Genomic DNA, 15164 nt, shown 5'->3' on the forward strand with positions numbered 1-15164 from the left:
TCCTCATTCCCTGCTTGGCTGCATGACCTCAGCTCTCCCGCATGGCTGTTCTTGTTAAACACACAAATGGAAGCCCTTTTCGCCCTCCAGCACTGCTGACCCAGTTTTCCATCAGCCCAGAGAGCTAAACTGGCACACCATGGGGACTGAGGAAACTGGCAAAAGAATGTAGTGAAGGGGAACCGCATTAGCAGTGGAAGTAGGTTATCTGATTAGTATTGCTGCCTTTGGAAACTTCACTCCCTTAAAAACAATATTAAATAAAAGGAGAAAATAACAAACCACAGCAGTTTTAAAAAGAACAGCATGCATCAGAACCTAGACTCTCAAACTATAACAAGCAGGGAGGTAATAGCCATCATCAAGACCAAAAGGTTTCAAAGAACCTTCCATACTACTCATACAGCTGCACATCATAAAAACAACCTGTGACTCTGTTAAAAAAAAAAAAAAAAAAAAAAAAAGTAAAAAGCTCAAAGAACTAGTGTGTTAGACAGTAGACAGAAGAAGCCTGCGAACACAAGGATAAATTTCAACATCCAAGAATGGTCCACAGAATTCTAGAGGTAACTTATCAGCTTGCCAGCCCAAGCCTGAAATCCCAGTGAAATTAACGAAAATTTTGCCTAAACAATAGCTATTAGACACAGTTTGACTATTACTTTACAAGTAAAAAAAAAAATTGGGAAATTAACGAAAACAGCACATTCAGGATGATCCCTCTTTTCCACTCTAGTGAACTGTAACACCAACCCGCACTCCAGTGTTATTTGCAGCAATGTGTACTTTGACAGGAATAGCCATCTTAGCTGTACGAAAGTTTGGAAGTAAACATTGGATACTGATGGCTGCAATCACAACCCAAATACAATTTCATTACTTTCTTATTTTCTTCCACCTGATTGCTATTTGTTTTTTTTTTTTATTCAATAGATATTTTTTGAAAGCATGAAAGATTTGAAGGAAGGAGGAAACTACAGTCTGAAATGCAATACAAAATACCAATACCGATCTAAAATCTCTCTGATAACTTGCAAGTCTGGCATGCCAAGGGTACAGCAGACTCCTTCAAAAATCTAGAAAAAATATATATATATATTTGAAAGTATGTCCTATTCTAACTGACTCCTTCAGTTTGCATTCCTAATAACAGGAAAGCATATATTGCTCCTTCTGAGAATGTGTCTCAACAATCACTTAAATTAAAGTTGATTTTGTTCACATCAAGGAATAGATGTATCTTACCTGTCAGGTTGATTGACTAGAACTACTTTTACAGGGAAAAATCAACAGCAAAAGGTCTGTGAAGTAGTCACGGGGTCTGATCAATTAAACCTACTCGAGAATCTACTCGGAAGTACTCTACAGATTACACATCACATGTGCCTTCAGAAACACTTTTGGCCGGGTCACATTTGGTCATATTTTTGGCCGGGACACCAACTACTACGAATCTATTCAAGACAACATTCAACCACAAGGAGAACTAAGAGAGAGTAACACATGGGGAATGTCACTCTACAGTAAGGACAAATATCCTGCATACATGAATACCAATTACTACGGTGGATTGGTTAAACAACTGTAGAAAATTTGGGCTCCTGATTTCAACAGCAACAGAAAAACTTCATGACTGCCTCCAGCCCCCAAGTGAACCTAAGCATACAGATTGCTACAGGCACCTTGTTCTCTTCATGGCCAAGAGAAAGAAGAAAGGAGTGGTCAAAGATCACAACCAGCATACTTTGAGTTACAAGCTTTCATTGAACTACTTAATGACAGTTGTGAGAAAGTGGTATCAAAAAACGTCACTTGGCCCGGAAAGATGCATACTTTAACATAACATCTAGAGTTTCAAAGGTTTTTATGTACTTGGCTTTTAAAAAGCTGTCTTGCTTAAGTCCATGAACCCAAAGCAATACTTGAAAGATAGACACAGCATTGAAGGCAGTTCCTTATCCCCTGCTAAAATGATATTTTCCTATCCTCTTTCAAGAGAGGAGAGAAGCATTGCCCCCTAGAGGAAATCTATTATTTTCTGAAACAGTGTTACAGCAAAATAAGGCCTAGGCCTTACTCTCCAAATACCCTTTTACCTTCAGCTGATTACAAGAAACAGAAAAGTTGCCAGTTCAAGATCTTCCTCAGTTCCTACACCCCATAACAAAACAGGTGAAACATATAAATGAAGTTTTATTGCTAATAAAAAATACTATATTTTCCAAGTACAACATGCAGTGTTTAATTTAGACTGGCTTTAGTCTGCAAAGCTGTTTGGAAGGGTTTTAACACACTTAACATATTAGTCACATACCACAGAGGTCAAAGGGACAGGAAAGGAAACCAGCTTTGACAGCGGCAAACACTTCTTCCTGCATAAAATCTGGGAAGGCATTTGGGTGACCAAAAGGGGAAACATTGCAATGTTTGTTGCAGTAATGCTCTTACAAAATTAATACAGATCATGAATTAGGATTCACAAAATTACCTGTCCAGTCAGAACAACGTAAGAAATGGAAGGCAACACCACAATTTCATAAACTAATTTCAAAAATATTTTAAAAAGACTCTAAGGATAGCCCAGGTTAAGCAAAATCACTTCAGACAGTTTGGATGATTGCATCCAGTGACTACAACTGCTGATCTACTGCACTTTCTGCTTGGGTGCCTTCTAACAGTGCTTTTAAGCAAGGAACATGAAATATGTTTTTCCCTCTTACCTTTTTGACCTAAATACCTCAAGCCCCTGTGGTACTGAAAACACAAGGTTATAAATGTTTTTGTAACACACTCCAAGAGAGATTGTACAATGAAAAGTAAGCATTCTTCAAACCCTCAAATCATATATTCAATTTTTAAGATTATCTTGACATCCTGCAGGACTGTGCATCAAGGAAAGAGATGGGTGAAAAGATGGCCATGTCAGCAAGGCCAGTTAATCCACTAATATGCATTATTAAAAACCACCAAACAAAACACAATTCTCCCACGTAAAGGAAGGAGAACAAATCCAAACTCAGTTTTGTTTTCAGCTTCAGAATTATATACAAGAGTAAAAGAAACCTGAACAATTGAGTAACATTATACATTTGACAGCTTTTCTCAGTTTGATGGCAGGTATTACAGAACAGTTATAGAACTGCCTCCTGTAAAACTACTTCTGTTGCCACTAAGACCTCTGACACACAGTTTTAAGACATTACACAGAAAAAACAAAGCATGAACCTATGATTCCTATTACATGCTTAAAGATAAAGTGATTTTAAAGAAATGCAAAGATTGATTCACAAGACAGTTACAATACCCAGCAGCCACTTTAGTTTAATCAGGTTTATATGCATATTATCAGGACAAATAGCATATTTGCAGAATCAGTGCTGCTGAGAACTAAGTATCTCATCATTCCTTGGAGAGGTCTCCTCCACCAAAAGTGCACAGAGGTATATATATAGGGTGCACTTGCATTTTCTACTCAAGCTTACATGTTCAATAGAAAATAATAACTGACTTGCAAACAGCTGCTTGTTTAGATGATATTTTTATTTCTCTTTCAGGTAAACGGGGGTGGAGGGGTAGAAATTGTCTAAACACAGATGTAACATCGTTTCTTCTTCAGCTAAGCAGTAAAGAATACAACTTCTCTGAATTTAGAAAGATGGCCAGCTACTAATTCATAGTGTAAATTTCTGTTCTGTATGGCAGAATGATTATAAGTAATATTAATAGAAAATTCAATCATTTTAGAAACATTTCCATCAGAACTGCATGAATTTGAAGGTTATTGGGTGCATCCTGACTCTCACCTAATTTTAAAACAAGAACGCAAAAAACTGTCAAGTATTAAGACAATAAAGTTCTGGAATTTCTTCATCACCGAAGTTCTACTGTTACATACTGTGTGGATTTTTAAAAGGGATTTTTGTGCTTTTTGGGTGTTTTTTGTTTTCTTTTCTTTTCTTTTCTTTAAATTACCTCAGCAGTGTGGCACTTTCAAAATTCAACCAATATATTTTAAAGTGGTTTTGTGAACAGCTTCCCAAAATACAAGTTCATTACTTTTGCAGGCATACATACCTGCAGGTGGCTGTACACTTCTATTTAACTGTATAGTTACTCTATGCAAAGTAAACCAAATTGTGACATTTATTTACCATGTGTCTCCTGTTATGATTAATGTGAGTCCTATGTGCATGCAACCAAATCAAAGTATTTGCATGTGAAAATGACCACACATTAGTTTGCTCAAATATGGACCAAATAAATAAATACAATTTTTAAAAACTCATCTGTGTTAGTTACATACACTATTCTTCATAAGCAACTTCAGAATCACTTTTACTGTAAAAAGCAATTTAATCAGTTCACATCTACCTAAGCATAATTTTTCCACATTCTTTACCAGTGCATCGCAGGCTGCAAAAAATACTTTTCACTGAACACTAATAAACAGAGATAACTGAATGCAAAGTTCTGTTTTTAAGATTCTTTAAAATAGATAAACTTATAATTATGTAAGAGGAAAGCCCCTGAACTTGTGTAAACAGGCTTTATGGTTACTGGTATGCCTAATAGTAGCTTAAGGTTTAGAATTATGACATTCATAAAAGTTTGCATAAAAATGCTTTCCATTTTGGCTCTGGCACATACCTTTCCTTATATATACTACAGATCATCGTTTATAATGTTATATTTCATTCAAATTTCTGATACACTGCCTGGGATTAAAAGACATATTTCAAACATGAATACATAATATCTCTATGCCATATCTTGCTTTCCTATTTGTCTCTGCTGACACATCAAGGAAAACAGCTTTGCAGAGAACATGTACAAATATATGGGTGTATGAGTACATGGGTATATACAAACATACATAACCTTGACTTTCCTTCTCACAGCAAATAACAAGAGACCCAAGGGTTTACTGCAACTACAAGTTTAATCCTAAAGGTATAAAAAAACAACCTCCAAATACTAGCTAGTTACACTTAAATACACATGTAACAAGCCTGTGCTGTAAACTATAACCTTCAACTAGTGAGGAATTAATAGTCTTAAATAAAACAAGCTTGCTATTTTACAGAAAAGTCCTTACTGATTGCAATATGATTAAACTGGTCACTGTGCAACTATAGCCTTTAATGACAATAAAGTTGCAACAAGACTCACTATTCTGGAAAACATACCATCCTCTACTTATGACTGTCAAATACAACTAAAATCAATCATTTTAATCACCAGTAATCACAGAAATACTGCATCTTTCTCTGTTAAGCTAGTTATGTAACCCATTTCTCCATCTGAATGTATTTTTCTGGAGGCCATACAAAATTGCCACTGACCATAAACCCTCCAAATTATGTGGAGTAACTGTAAACAGTTCAGAAGCCACCTAAAGCAAACATTTACAGGGAAGTTACTTTCCAGAGCTGCTTCTTCCATATTACTCAAGGTTTTTGGACCCTGTCTAAGAAATATGTATTATATGGTCAAACTAAAGCATGAACTGCTGTCAAGCCCTAATCAAAAGTCCATCACCCACTAGTACAATAAACATACAGACTTAATTCTCTTTTGTCTCAGAACATACTGAACAAGGCCATTTTAATTAGCAAGAGAAATCATTCTCCAAGGTGAAGAGTTCATTGGACCAATGTATAAATAAAAATTGGACCAATGTTTTGTGATTAAAAAAAAAAGTTCCTAGATCATAATGCTGTTTAACTGAATTTACAAACTGATAATAAGAAACATTCTATCCATCTAAGTGTAACTCCTAAATACAGCAAATGAGAACCAGAATACAACTTCAATGCATAGCCATTCAAACTTTTGCAACTGTTATTAAAGATGTAACAGCATTTTAAAATGACAGACAGGAAAGCCCTCTAATCAGGTTCTTCAAAAGCTAGGTAGCATGCAGATCATGTTAAAAAAAAGGCAGACAAGGCAAATTGTTTCCAGATTGTTCTCACTGTAAGACAGAATGCTGTTAGTTAAGAATATTGTTTAAGGTGATTAATCACTTGACTACACGCTGCCACAGAAAGATTAGCTGTCAGTGACAACCACCTCAACTGAAGCAAACATCACCACATGGCAGAAGAATCTGCTGTCAAAAATTAAATCTAAGTTGTGTTACTACAAATTACAGTAAATATAAGTAAATATAGTTAATTACATCTGAAATAAGCTTTGCCAAGTCTTACTTGAACTAGCTGTCAATTTCAGCATTAGCTTGTTCCCAGCTTGCTTCAAGAACTGGAAGTTACCCAACCATTAGGCTGAATAAGAACCAAAGCTCCGTATGGGTACTATCTTTGCAGTCAAGACAGAACTGAACTGGAAAGGCAGAGACCAGGGTAGAAGGAAGACCATCGAGCAGGTGAAGAAAATGGGTATTTTAAGTGGGAATTACCCTCATAACATTAACCTGCTTAGTCAAGTACCCTGTCTCTGCAAACAGGAAAACACAATCAATTCTGTGATAGTTACTTAGTACCAAGCAAAATTTCTTTTTGAACTCCAGTAGCTTGAGGGTAAGAAAGTCATCCTGTAACTTGAAGGAAGAAGAGCTTTCAGCTGCTGTGTTCCATCTGTTGACAAGCTCCATCCCACCTGAAATACAAATGATGTTCTATTCAGAAGGAACATAAGGCTTAGGTTGCTTTTGCATTACAGTCAACAAACCTGAACTCATCTAGAGCCACAAATGCATGGCCAATTTTGCAACAGTACAAGAAGCTCCAGCTTTAGACTAGCTTTATTTCTACCTAAGTGAAAGGCTTCAGTTTGCTGCCTTCCCTGCTGATTCACCTCCCACAGAAGTGCAGCAGTTTTAAAAGAGCTGCAGGGAACAAACAATATTGGTTTTAGCCCCCCAGAGTGACACTATTTTCACAAGAAACAAAGGTGATTTCTTCCAGCAACTCCCTGAGACTGGCAGAAAGATTTCTCCCTGGATCCTGCAGCCTCCATGTCCACATAGAACAGACTTGGAACACAAAACAAGCACCAAGAAACTAGTTGTTTCCACAAATCCAGAAAGAAAAAAAAGACACATCAAAGGTTAAAAAAAAAAATAATCTCAGAAACTTCCTGAAGAACAGAAGTAATGCAAAGGCAAGATCTGACAATACGGGACAAACTCATCATTAGGAGACTCCCAGTGACATACTCTGGCATAGCAAATACATTTAAAGATGTAATATTTGACATTTATGTTTCTAGCTTTGTGGAGAGATCTGACCCTTCACTCTTTAATCTTTGGGGATGAAGCAGATACAGTTTTCACCAGCAAGCACACCACTCCTTACATTTTTCACATCACTGAGAACATCTTCCTCAGCTAAGAGCAAAACCATCCTCTTATTTCCACAAAATAAATTTTAGCATTTTTCCTACAAGTACCTAACTTGCTACAGTCCCAGACAGCTCCTTGCTGTAAATGTAACTTACACAAAACTCTTTTGAGTATTTTATTATAATCAGAAGACCGCACTCCACAGATTTCCTTTCTGTGAAAGGATTAACACACAGCTAGCTGGCCAGGACAGAACACAGCAGAGCCAGAAAAAATATACTGCAGCACCAGAAAGTCTCATTTACACTGTGCCCAAAACTACAAAATCGATCAGATACATTTCCAGACTCTCCCTGTGAGGTAAAGACTGTATTTTATAGATATATTTAAAGATATTCTGTTCATACTTGTGGTTCATTCAATCATAAACACACTGGGTTTGTTTTATAGAGCTAAGCACCTTGATTTCCCTAAGTGAGAAGACACTTTACATCTGATCCACACAGATCCAAAAACCAGGCCAAAATTTACATACTTCTACTTTAAATGCAGTGGATTTAAAGGACAATAAAATGTAAAGAAGTAAACTGACCAAAATGTAATGCTTGCATCTTGTCCAAAACTCAAATGGCTTCCTCTAAAAAAATTCTGCTTCTTCCCTCCAACAAGAAAGTCTTGTTTTGGATTTCCAGTAACGTGACAAACTGAAGTACAGCAATAAAACAAGATGCTTAGACATGGACTCAGACATTTCAAAAACTTCCTGAAATTTATTTAAAAGACACATACATTTTTATACTCAGAATCTTGATCTGAAATTGCTACAAAATCTCTAATTTGCCATTCCTGAAGCAAGACCTCATTTGTTTTTTAAGAGCAATCTGCATATTTGAGATATTAAACTTCCTATAAGCTTTATTTTCTCCAATGAGAAACTTAATCTAGCCTTTCATTTTGAATGTGAAAGCAAAATACTTTCAAAAGGGTTATATTCCAGTATTCTCTCTTCCTTGCGTATACATACTCCCATAGTGTTACAGATTCAAAACTCATTTGTTGTACTTCAAACAAACCCAGAAGCTATCCATTATAGAATGTATGACTGCCTCAGTAGTTGTTTGGGGGTTGGGGTCTTTTTAGTTTTGTTTTGAAAAAAGTTTAGTCATTAAAAAAATTATGTGTGGTGTCCTATAGTATGCAAAATAGCTATTACATAATGCACAATGGATTTGCTTACATGTAAAGTTGTATTTGTTTAACAAGAAATCATATTGCCAATCAGTTGATGGCTTCTACTTTGACCTAAGAGTAGTTTATTCTTTCTGTAAGAAGTTGCTTAAAAATTGTTTTAAGAAGTCAACTGAAAGAAAACTGTCTGCAATAAGCTTCATAGCAAAATAACAAAAAGCAAACGAATATTAGAGCCTACAGTCATCTATGCATGATGTTTCTCAGATCTTAATTATAACTCCTTACATAACTGTGTATACATTCAGGTCTGCAGCACCACAGAAGAGGATCAGTTAAACCAAGAAAGCAGCCTGAACACGTAAATACAGGAATTCTCACAGAAAAGAGATGCTAAAAATTAATTTTATCCCTAGAAAACACAAAAGGGAATGTTTCAAAGTTTAAACACACAGGAAGACTGTTCAATAACAAATTAATCATTGACATCTCAACAGAGCAGTTTAAATACCGATTCCATGGTAACAGTTTGTCTAGAAATTGTAAAAAGGCAAGCAAAACTAGTTTTCTAATCAAAACTAGTTATGCAGTTATCTCAAATTTCCAATTTCTGTTTCACTCTGGTGGAGGATCTGATATGAGGGACACTTACTGCTCCTTCTACCAAGAAGAATAAAGGGCAATTTTTACATGAAGTTTCTGAGAAATATAATTTAGAGGTACCTACACATTGTCTAATTGCTCACTCGCTCACTAAGTGAGAGGCGTATACAATGCACAGATATATCCATGTCACCAGCTGAAGAAGTTTAAGCCTGGCACCTCAACTAGACACCAGAGCTCACAGTGCCACCAGATAATTGAAATTCTTGATGCCAAGAGTCTGCCCAAACTAATTTTCATTTGTTTTTCATCTATTGTCACAAATGTAGTTAGCAGAAAATACTGCCTTGCTCTCTGAATCTCTGTTAAGAATTTAAAGACTATCCATAGGCACTTCCATGATTTGAACAGAACTTAAAAGTTGCGGGGTAGGAAAGGAAGGAAAAGCAGAAATGATGAAAAGGAAAATGTGTCATTTTAATGTCTGGAAATATTCAAACTAATTTGAGCAGAAGGTTAAGAACTAATTAAAAAAAAAATGTTTCTACAGATTCAGCAGATTTTTCTCACAAATTACCACTCTTTAAGTACTTTGATTCACTCCATCTACAGTGACTATCATCCATCCCATGGCAACTGGGCTGCCTTGCACACCGCTGTCTCAGGAGAAGAAACCAAAACTCTGAAGAAATTACTTCCCTCCAGCATAGCAGCAGTCTCCATGTCATGCTCCAGCAATACAGAGGGAGAAGAGAGATATCTGTATGGCAGATGTGCGCATCAGTCAGCACCAGGAATTTCTTATTCCTCAATCAAGGATTGAGCCAAGGTGATGGAGAGATACAAGCAAGGTGGGATAAAACAGTTATAGGATTGGGGTAGACAATAATGAGAACTGGGAGAAACACAGACAGCTAGATTTTCCACAAAGACTAAATCCCAGACCAAACAAGCCCTGGCACAGCACTGAGTTTCTGAGACTCTTTACTTGTTCCTAGTAAGAAATTTTATGAAAAATGACTGAGTTGCATTAGCTGAAACACAGATGAAAATTAGTTTGGATGGACTCGTCGCATGGAGGATTTAAATTATGTGGAGGCTCTGTTGACTTCACAAGGAGCTTCAGTGCCTAGTTCAAACAGCAAGAATAATATTTGCATTTCACATTTGCATTTGGTAGTGACACTGAGATCCCCTGTTGCACTCTACTTTGTGATTCTACATGTCTACCTCATTATAAACATACATGCATACACACAATTGATTTTAAATTTTTATTTAAACTACATTACAGTAAGTCAGGCAAAGCTAAAAAGTGAAATAAAATTGAGCTGCTTTAGCCACCTGGACTCAGCCTCTGTGTGTATTTTTACTACAATGGCCTTGTTACCTGACCTTGTATTACTATTTTTTACTTTGGGTAAGGTAAGGTCTGCAGATGAAACCTTCAGGTTCTGTATACTAAACCAGACAGTAATATTCCCACCTCATTGCCACAGAAGGTGAAACGTGTGCAGGGAAATCAAAGGAAACCACAGAAGGAAAGAGGATGATCTTGTGAAACAGCATCCATATTCCTTGATACAAAGCAGAAACTCCTCAAATCTTTTAAAACAAAGGGAAAAGGGAACAAACTGTTTATGTGACTGAAGTGAGTTCAGGGCTGCAAGAAACCAAGGCCCTGACTCCATGCTAAAGCCCACAATGTAACTGACCTGAAAAGGCTTCTGAGATCTGTCAGAATGGGATGTTCTTAATGTTTGATTTCCCAGACTTCAGTTTACTTGAGCACTGCAATTAGCAACAGCAGCTAGGGCTTGGGCATCCCAACTCGGTGGCATGCATCAAGCAGCAAACACCACTGTTCATACAGTTCTTTGGAATACTTTGCATAATCTGGTAAGGTACACAGAGTTTGAGGACATCTTACTGTAGAATAATTTAAGAACTTCACACAACAAAACCTCCCATAGACAGTATTCTGAGACAAAATAATTCACAATTACTTCACCTGATAAAAACAATTATTAGGAAAATTAAATACATCTGAGCTGTTACATCAAATTTGTAATATTTGCATCTCACTTTGTATTTTAATAGATGCCCTTCTACCTTTTTTAACATTCCATACACTGTAGAAAGTATTGAAAATGAGAATAGTAAGTACTTTCTGTAAACTGTTAGCAAATCTCTAGCCTAAGATATACGATTCAAAGGAGCTTAAAGTTGGCATCACACCTTCACAAAATAAATACTGAAGAATTATGATTTCGTAAATATACTTAGAACCTTTTTCACCTAAAATCTGGAGAAAAAATAGGGATAATAAAGCTTTGGCCTCTGAATATAATCCTCTGTTATTGAAGGGCAAGGAAAATATCCTCTCTCTTCCCCCATCCTATCATTGTAAATAAAGGAAAGAATATTCAAGGTGATAATCATTATAATTTTTAATGAAAGCCACCATGTCTTTCAAATATAAAAAATATCCTGCTGTGCTTATTTAAAGTCTATTCCATATAGGCTAGAATAAAAAAAAGTATCTGTAGAACTAAGCAACACAGCACACAAATTTTCAGCATACTACATAACAAACACAAAGAACTCATAATTTAGTGTTTATAAAATGAACATAGAAGACATACATAAAGGAAAAATAATCAATTGCATGGGACAGTACCAGAATGTGGACTTGAAACAGTACATTTCCTGTGCAACCCAGACAGTTGCCTTATCTTCCGTGTGCCTAACCCCAACCTAAAAACTGCCATTTTTTTTAGGATAACCAGATGGAAGTTTATATATGTTAAATGTTGGAAACGAAGAAGCCAAAACTGTACTTTTGTAAATAAAATCATATTATACAGCTTGCTGCTTCACTGTTCTGATCTAACTGCTAACCATCCACAGCAACCTCATTACCTGCATGCAAAGAGTATTTTGCTTTGGTTTTGTTTAAATACCTCTGGTTATCTATCCAGTAGCCTTAGTAAATAACTAGGTTTTTAGGGGGAAAAAAATACAATCAATATCCTCTTAAGAAATAAGCACTATGATTCTGGCCACGCAAATTGTTGGGATTTTGAATAAACATAGAAGTCATTAGTGAGAATCATTTGGAGCCCTAAAGTCGCAAAAAGTATTTTTCTTCTTTTACTTTCTGATGGTTTAGCATTATCAGGAGCCCCTAAAGACTAAGAAAGCATTAATAACACTGATTAAAGAAGAGGAAGGGAGGAGGGTAGCCATGGCTCTGAAATTATTTGTTATTAAAATGTATTGGGGAAAAAAAATAAAGATTCATAAGAGCTTCTGAAATCTACCATTTCTGCTAATGTTATTATGTATTCTGATGTATTTAAAGTCTCCTTATGATTCTTCATTAAGACAATAAAGTGTGTTTTCCCTACACTCATTCTTTCTTAAAACACTCTGGTTGGTGTTTGTAGATGCAGCTCATGTATTATGTATTGCCTTCTACATATATTAGTAAGATTGCACCAAAAAAGCAGGGAATAAATTAGGAAACTAAAAGACAAGCTACAGTCAACACGAACTGTCAGGGAAAATGAAAATGGCCAAGCTTTACAGCACAGATTAGCTGTTATTGCCTGACAAAAAAAGTATTCAAGCAGATAGTGTTATCGATTTGTTAATAAGTTAAGATTGATTGACTTTATTTGTTTGATTATTTGATTTTATAGATTTTATAGAATAGAAATATAGAAGGATAAAAATATATTTTGAGGAAACTTATAATTGTTTAGTAAAAGCTGCTATGAGACCCTCTGTACATCCTGTACCAAGGCCAGAAAAATGGGCTGGAATCATTGTTGAAACTTAGGTAATAATTTAGGGTTTGAGAGGTTTCTTTGTATCTGACCAGTCTTCTGTATGTAGAAAGTGTATTGAGATGTCGGAATATGAGATTAATGGAAATTGGGAAGAGTCGACTGGAACAGCTTGTAGTTGCCTGCCAAGAAACCGTGAACTTTAGTAAAAGGTAATTCCGGCAGGGGGAGATCACGACCACTGACTCATGTACCACCTACCCAAATCGTACCCCAGACCCATTTCTGGACCTTTCTAAGCTCTACTGCGCAGAATTGGATATGGGAGGAGAATATGTTAATGATTTATGGAAAATATTATGATTATGTATGAATATTTAATGAATATGTATGAATAAGTTCTATATATGGTATCTGATTTTGAAGCTTGGTGTGCGTTGATCGTGAGAGGACTCGCTCACGCACCCGGCCATTAATAAAGAAGTGTCTGCTTATCTACATCACATTGGTGTCGATAAGTTTTTCATTCCGAGATTTCGGTAACAATAGTATCTGTAACAAGGTTAGAGTCCAAGATATATCGTCAACAGTACATAAGTAACAAATGAAACCAGAATCTTTTCTAACTAAAACTAAGTCCTTACTGCTTCCAAAATACACTGCTAGGCTCCATTGAGATTAAATACTGCCTCTCTGGAAATCTACTTAGGGTCTAGAAAGAAACTCTTTTTTTAAGTATTTTATCCAACCTCTAACAACTTCATCAGTAGGCAGGCAGGGAACCTGCAAACCAAAGAATTACAGCTTCCAGTTTAAGTTTTCACAATAAGGTTTTCAGAGTTCTCATTCCATCACAGCCTGCCACTTCGCCATGTCCAGAAGAGAGCTCTACTCCCTTTCTTCCTTTGCTTTCTTCCTTTGGTTTTATTCCAACTCTGAACAAAAATGCACTAGCTTGAAATTCTCCCCTCACTTTGATCAAACAAGGAAAGTAGTATTAAGGATTATTCCAACGTTTCCCCTTTAATTCATACACCAAAGCTCTTAACAAGGGAGTCTTAGACACTAGCTTCCTCAACACCCATGTGTACTGCAGGATAGCCATTCAAATCAGGAAAAGGCTCCTTCCTTTTCAGAACGACGAGCAGGGATTTCAATGACAAAGAAAAATCTCTCCTAAAGAATCGTCAGATGATTTCATCATTTTGCTTACAGAACCACAGAAAACAGTCCATGACTGGACTGCATCAATTTGTACCTAGCTCTGACTGCTACACACCTTAAGTTAGCACCATCCAGTCTGCAGTAAGCTCCGCTAAGGGGCTGCTGCCTGCAAAAGGGAGACTGCATTTTAACGCTTCTAAACATACTATTATATCTAAGACTTGTTAGAAGAAATTTCTCAGCAAACACCAGAAACTAGTTCAGAAAGTGAGCCAAGCTTTCAGATGTCAAGCTTATCCCTGTGACTTAGATCAGTATCACCATAATTAGGCAGAACAGGGAAGCTTGGACTCCTGTGGAAAGAAACCCTCACCAAGATACTTCATGAGCACTAAGCTTCACACACTACTTGCCATAAGCATTAAAATAATGGTGTGATTTTTCAGCCCTACAGATTTAACAATGAAGAGCCTGAATAGCTGACTAAATAGATACTTTGGGAAAGATTTAAGAGTATTAAACATTCTACATCATTCAATTAGAACTGAAAAGCCCCTGTATTATCTTTTCTGAAAACATACATTGCCCTGCTTTAACAGTGTTTCAGGAGGCTATTCTCAGCCATCAGCAAGGAATGGATCACAGCTAGACCTCACACATACTGGATATGCTACAACTCTGATGCAAAGTGAGCTGTTTGACCACCAACTAAGGTTCATGAAGTGACCAAACACTTGCTTAACAAGTGCCAAATGCTGATCTGAAATTCCAGCTATATACATGTAGGTAAAACACAGCCATCACTGTGGGCTCCTTACCCATACATAAATCGCTTTTTCTCTTTATAGTAATTCAGACATATTGGCATTATCTAAACCAGAAACTGTAACACTACCACAATCTATCCCCTAAAGAGTTATTGCTAATTTTCATTTGAAAAGGGACACCTGCAGCAATAAACTCATAAGCATTCATATCTATCTTGTGAACAGTAGTTTTCCAAAACTGCTATGAAAGAGTCTACTATATGAACTGCACTGTTCAAATGTTGCATTTAACTAGAGCTTTTGGGGATTTGTAAAACTACCTTCAGAAAGGAATGTGCAGAATTTGTA

The 15164-nt window shown here is 36.4% G+C and overlaps 1 long non-coding RNA gene across 1 annotated transcript; it reads right to left on the reverse strand.

The window, feature by feature from the left end:
* Nucleotides 1–3332: 3332 nt before the first annotated feature.
* Nucleotides 3333–10843, reverse strand: LOC130142709 (uncharacterized). Its single transcript, XR_008819485.1, has 4 exons — nt 10810–10843; nt 10581–10699; nt 7896–8007; nt 3333–6618 (listed from the first exon to the last, which is right to left on the reverse strand). It is a non-coding gene; the product is annotated as an uncharacterized LOC130142709 (long non-coding RNA).
* Nucleotides 10844–15164: the final 4321 nt, after the last annotated feature.

Source organism: Falco biarmicus, chromosome Z (genome assembly GCF_023638135.1).
Source record: "Falco biarmicus isolate bFalBia1 chromosome Z, bFalBia1.pri, whole genome shotgun sequence".
Classification (NCBI taxonomy): domain Eukaryota; kingdom Metazoa; phylum Chordata; class Aves; order Falconiformes; family Falconidae; genus Falco; species Falco biarmicus.